Here is a 6,304-nt window from a genome sequence, read left to right on the forward strand (position 1 = left end):
TGCTGTCTTTATAAAACCACAGAATTGTGGACTTATCTTGTGTATTTCTGTATATATTTTGTTAATTTTTTTGTGTAATGCAAGTAATTCTGTGTTTTATAAAAAATATACTTTTACATATCTACAATCCCCAAGATTGAGTTATATAAAAAAATTGAACTTTAACAGAATCCTAATGTTTTCGGGCTCCACATGAATCGTCCATATGAGACACTGGAATGGATGTGGCATAAAAATCAGAAATTGGATTTAAACTAGCCAGTTTCTCGTTAAAATACCGGTAATGGGAACCAGCCTCAAAAATCTCCATCAGTGCGACTGCAGTGTTTCCCAATAATCCTGTAATATCAGTTTTACCACATGAATGACATATGCTAAACTTTTTTTATTCAACAAGAACTTTTGGGATTTGGGGCTTTAAAGGTCAGTTTTGGATGTTAAAAATCACTGTGAAAAGGAACAAATGTACAAATACTTACTATAAGTCACTTGTATACTTTTATTGAATATCTTCAGATCCACAAAATACAGATAGTTGGGAAGTTTAGCAATAAGTCTGACTTATGAACAACAAAGCTCAAATTCATTCAGAGAACAAGTTGCATGGAAATTCATACAGTACCCAATCAAATCAAATTTCATTTGTCACATATATAAATTAAACAAAACACTAGGTATTTTAAAACGCTTACAGACTATAACATTATAGAAAGCCATTAGGAAAATATTGATGGTGATAAAATAGGAGCAACAGTTTACTCTACAAGGCAATTACATTTAGGCCATTTATCTTTCCTTAACAAAATGAGGACTGACATTTAGAAATATGCCATTAACAAATGTCTTCTTAGACAAGCGTCATATTTTGCAGTTAGCCCAGGCAGGGAATAATACCACTTGAGGTAAAGTGTATTCTGGTTACCCTTTAACTGTCAACTCCCACAACCAAGATCTATCCTTACTAGGCATGAGAAGATCCATTTAATTCACATATATTAAGTATTACTACACAGGTTTCAACAAAAAAAACAGTGTATATATATATATATATATATATATATATAGAAAAAATGAAGATTAGATTTAAAACAATAAAATCAAAATTGGCATTAAAAACAATTCAAGTGTTTACATGTACAACTCATCCTGCTCGCTTGTCAAAACACCTTTGATAACTTCAAATTCCGTCCTGCAAATGAAAAGGCATGCTGCAAATGTACAAGACTTTTAACAGATATTGATTATGAGTGACACCTTAAACTGATTTCAAAAATTAACAAAAATTTACAAAAAGTATAATCAGAATATATACAATGCAATATGCATGTGCACCAAGCTGGCAAACATTAGGCGGAGGAGGGCAAAAACTAGACTGCAGCATGTACTTTAGATAGTAATCCAGCAATAACAATAAAAACAATAATCCTCAAACTGGCTTACAACAGTAAACACAGACACGGCAAAGTAAAATTGAACAGGACTAAAACTGTAGATTTTAAATACACTGCTAAACAATGATTTCATTCAATGTACAATAATCTACTAAATGGGCGTACATTAAAACTGATGTTAAAACTTCACCAATACTGTCCTCTGTATTTTAACAACTTCAATGACCTCATGATTCTACTCTTCATATTCACTCCTTTTCCTGCTACGCTAAAAAAAGATCTCCATAGCTAGAACAACTGACGTTGTGCATTCATTGGATGATAACACTGCATTATTTGCATACAATAACAAGAGCAGGATAAGGAAGAATCAAAGGTAAATGTACGATAATCATTGCATTTTTGATATTAGGATATTTAGTTTTGTTGAAGGGCCTAAATATAATGCACATGGTTACACTTTATGTTGCCTCGCCCCACGTGACAGTGTTGAACTCAGGTTGGACACAAGGTTCATGTTAGCTCATTCCACTTGAAAACTTTTCCTTGTTCATGTTCAAGTTCCTAAAAGATTTTGAACCAACAACATCATTCATAAAACTGCAGCCACTTAACTTGTACACTAGGTTACTTATGAATATTGGGTTCTTATCTGTGCAAAGGTTTGAAGCAGCACTACACAAAACTTCCTTTTAGAGGTTACAAATTTACATTATTTTGCAACAGATACAAGCTGCAATAGTTTTACTGTGAGAGTATATTTTGTAAAAAAAAGCTTTAGCTTTTGTTTTAGTGTTTATTTTAAAAAGTAAAATGAAGTCTACATTATAATTTTTAAAATTTTTTGAAGCATCTATTATGACTAAGGCCTGATAATTTAACTATTAGATTCAATCTCCTGTGAACGAGGAAGTTGGAAAGAAACTTGCACTAAAAACAGCAAAACACACCAGAGCCTATTTGTGATGTACAGAAAAACAAGACAACCACATAATTTTTTTGACTAAATTGATATCCACGCAAGGGGATGGGGACTTATGATAATTGTTATTTATCCTTCCCTCTGTTATTTTCATGTTAGTTTTAACTGGCAAACATTTGTGTTCCCACCTTCTGTATTTATTGAACATAGTTTGTTGCTAATAATCTGATTAATGGATCATGCAAATTAATGTCTTTTCTCTAGAAATAATGTGAAATAAAATCCCCACCTAGGGTCTCGGCTTACTGCCAGGGAAATTTACCTTCCTTCCTTCCTTCCTTTGTAAAGTACGTGATAAAGCTAAACTGTGTCATAGGTGGTTCCAATATACTTTATGTTCTGATAAGAATTTGTTAAATTAGATTACCACTTGACAACCCATGAGGACTTTAACACACTTTCAGAAATGTGGCATACGACCAAAAACTAAGGAAATAGATAATATCTGGAGTGGTACATAATGACACGTCTAAGCGTGCTTTTGACACTATTTGCGCAAGAAATCACTAAACATCAAAGAATAGATGAAGCTACAATTAGGCAGAATGCTGAAACTGAAAACTGTTACACTGAAAACGACAAGTGTTATGATAATTACAAATATGGTCGTTCGTGTCCAGGCTAATGTAAAAAATACGCGTATATAACATGTACGTACAACACAAGTGGGATAACAACAGTCATTTCAAAAACCATATTTTGAGTATTATTCATTAAACATGCATATGCTGGTGGGAATCAACGTAAATGTAAATTTCACGCTGCCATACTAAAAGGAATCTAAAAATTTCTTGTGAACACACGTCAACAGAAATGCTACTCGATTAATGCTTAGCTTTGACAATGATGACGTTAAGGCAGTAAATCGAAAAACAGAAAAATAAATTAACACGAAGCTAACGGAATGTAATGTACGTGGGCGCTTGAAAAAGGCCCGTGTTTAACACTGTCGTTGTTGTCTCTGTAATAATTGGGTTTGGCTTGACAACACTAACAAACAAAATAGATTTCATATCGATGCAAAGTACTGTTACATATAAGCAATATAAACGAATTCATCATCTCGCCCTGTCTCTCCCTCACACTTATTCTCCACAGACCCAGCAAAGCTCTCCCACACAGTACTCGTTAAATAACACTCGAATGTAGTAAGGTTTACATTGTTAATTTATCTTGTGCCTCTCACCGGTTGTTATCCCTAAATCTGACATTTGCAAAACCGCCCTTCCGAAGCCACGGCATCCTGTCAAAACACAAAATTATTCACGCACCTTCATCTTAAGCTTTCAACTTTCTGGTGCTTTCTTCCCCTTCCACTGAGACATCCAGATGTATTACCTGGTGATTGGCAACCCCCATTTCCTAGTGAAGGCGGGCTCATTATCCATCGAAAATACTATTGGCGAATTGGCGACCGGGGCTGGGTGTGGTGGAAGCGCGATTGGCTAAAAGGTGAAATCAATCTGCGACACCGTTTCCGCCCCTCTGTTTCTTTCTTTTTTTTTTTTTGCCCGAGGACTGATGCATAACATAACGAAGGATCCACCCATCGAACTGATCTAGAATGTCTTTGTCAGAGAAGGCGGGTGGTTTATTGTGGTTGGCTTAAGTGTCATGTCATTCACCAAACGTATTACTCAGCCTCCTGTTTTCAAAGTTATTTTTTCGTCTGATAGCCCGGGATAATGATTAAGATCATTAACTCTACAATGCTCACATTCATTGGTAAAATAAGTTAAATAATCGAAATTTCGTTAATTTCTTGTGATAAAATTAACTTATCTCTGCCTTCACTGAATAGTGCAAGAAAAAGACCCCGTAAAAAAGTTAAAAACAGTTCATACGTATCTCATTATTAAGAACTTAAACATTGATGCTTCCTGTAAAGTATAATTTCAAAATATAACCCAATGGTGTTTCTAGAATGTGATGGTATTAGGGACTTAACCCCCTTTATGGGTGTCTAGGAGCATCTTTATCCCAAGGTAATAGTCCATATGGGCACCAAGTGTATCCCACATTGGCCAAAATGTGTGTCTCATTTGGACCATAAAAGTGTGCATCCAAGTATCATTCAGGGCCCATATAGGATACTACACTGCCTTGCCTGGTACAAATGTGCTGGGAGCTAGCAAAAACCTGTACAATTTGGGGGTCTTAGAGGACTAAGTTGGAAACCCCTACTCTAGATATCATATACCTAACCTTGGGGGAATTCTTTAAAATAATGAAAGACTTATTAACTTACATTTTCTTATTGGGTACCGCTGTTGCCTCGCATTTAGGAGACCTGGGTTCACTTCCTGGGTCCTCCCTGCATGAAATTTGCATGTTCTCCCCATGTCTGCGAGGGTTTCCTCCCACAGTCCAAAGACGTGTAAGTTAGGTGGGTTGGCGATCCTAAATTGTCCTTTGTGTGTGCCCTGCGGTGGGCTGGTGCCTTGCCTGGGGTTTGTTTCCTGCCTTGCACCTCTTTGTTGGTTGGGATTGGCTCCAACAGACCCCCGTGGCCCTGTAGTTAGGATGTAGCAGGTTGGAGGATGGATGGATGGACATTTACTTATTTGGCTGATACCTTTATCTGTGGCAGCTTACAACATCAGAAATATAATTGGTTACATTTCTTTTTCTTTTTCCAATTGGAGCACGGACAGGATAAGTGACATACTTGTGGTCGCACAGTGTCCATAGTAGGATTTTGAAGTCTAAAGTCTTAACCACTAAAGAGCATGACAATAATTTATTTAAAAAAGTATCAAAACATTTTTTATATTTAACTTCATTCAAACTGAAAATGTTTAAATTGCACCAAATGTTATACCTAAAATAGTGACTCACATTAAATATGGGGAATATTTTGGCCAATTTGGGACACATTTGTCACCCATATGGGCCTGCTTACTGGGTGAGAGCTCTTGATCTCTAAGTTAAGGGGTCACCTAGGTATTTCAACAGTGGAAAAATAAATCCATTCTTGTAACGAGATGAGCAGTTCCTGAATATACACATTATATTTTATAAGTTACCTTTCCAAAATGTTTGAAATCCTAAAGGAATATTTCAACTACAGAAAAACTTTATTATCATTTATCCACATTGTCATCATCATCATTGTTTTAACGTTCATTTTTCTGGTTTTCCCAGATTGGTTGGTTGCCATGGATCCTTTCCTTCAACTTTCTGCAGGCCTTTTGGGTGAGGCCCATTCTTCTCATGTCATCTGGATGCAAACCATTTTTCTAATGTCATCCATCACTATCTGCAGCAATCTTTTTATTTTGGTATCCATCTTGGCTTCATCCCCTTCACCTTTAACACTGTGCACCTTTATGTCCAGTCACCATCTGTCTATCATTCCACATGCCAAACCACCTACATCAATTTCTCCTCACCACAATGCCAATCATCTCCAAACCAAGTCTTTTTCTCAACTCAGCATTCATCTTCAATTCAGAGATTTATCTGATCATTCTCATCTCTGTCCTTTCCAACTTTGCCTAATTTTCCTTCTTCATCAGTCATGTCTACCTCTTATACAGCATACAGCTTTCATAAACTGTTACTTTTAATGCATCATTAAAGGCCAGAAGTGGGACCGCTCCCAGAATTTATTTCACAGACCTCTTAACCTTGCTATAAATGACAAGCCTGCACCTCTATTTGCATTCAGCATGTAATCTGAAGAGCGGAAGTTATGTAATGTCTCCAACGCAATTGCTTTATCTGAAATGACTTTTGCTACATCAACATCCTGCACCCCTCCCACAAAGGACTACACTTAAAGTTTCGATCTACTATTGCCAGGCATGAAAGCAAATTGTATTTCAATAAATTAACAAGATCACTCAATATGACCTGCTTTATTCACTTAGATTCTAGACTGAAAGAAACTCACTTCTTTTCAAATATTCAGGAATTCTCTCTTTGCACA

The 6,304-nt window shown here is 36.1% G+C and overlaps 1 protein-coding gene across 3 annotated transcripts in view; it reads right to left on the bottom strand.

Annotated features, from left to right (window-relative positions):
- The window catches only part of abhd2a (abhydrolase domain containing 2, acylglycerol lipase a), a 66,206-nt gene extending 62,473 nt beyond the window's left edge, over positions 1-3,733 (bottom strand). For 2 of the 3 annotated variants that reach the window (XM_039773062.1, XM_039773060.1), the window contains exon 1: positions 3,645-3,733. The gene's annotated coding sequence lies outside the window, so the exon portion shown is untranslated. Of the gene's footprint in view, positions 1-3,559; positions 3,577-3,644 lie in introns of those variants that run through there. The other variant, XM_039773061.1, reaches the window with a different exon arrangement.
- Between the last annotated feature and the right edge of the window lie 2,571 nt (positions 3,734-6,304).

Source organism: Polypterus senegalus, chromosome 12 (genome assembly GCF_016835505.1).
Source record: "Polypterus senegalus isolate Bchr_013 chromosome 12, ASM1683550v1, whole genome shotgun sequence".
In the NCBI taxonomy this organism is placed as follows: domain Eukaryota; kingdom Metazoa; phylum Chordata; class Cladistia; order Polypteriformes; family Polypteridae; genus Polypterus; species Polypterus senegalus.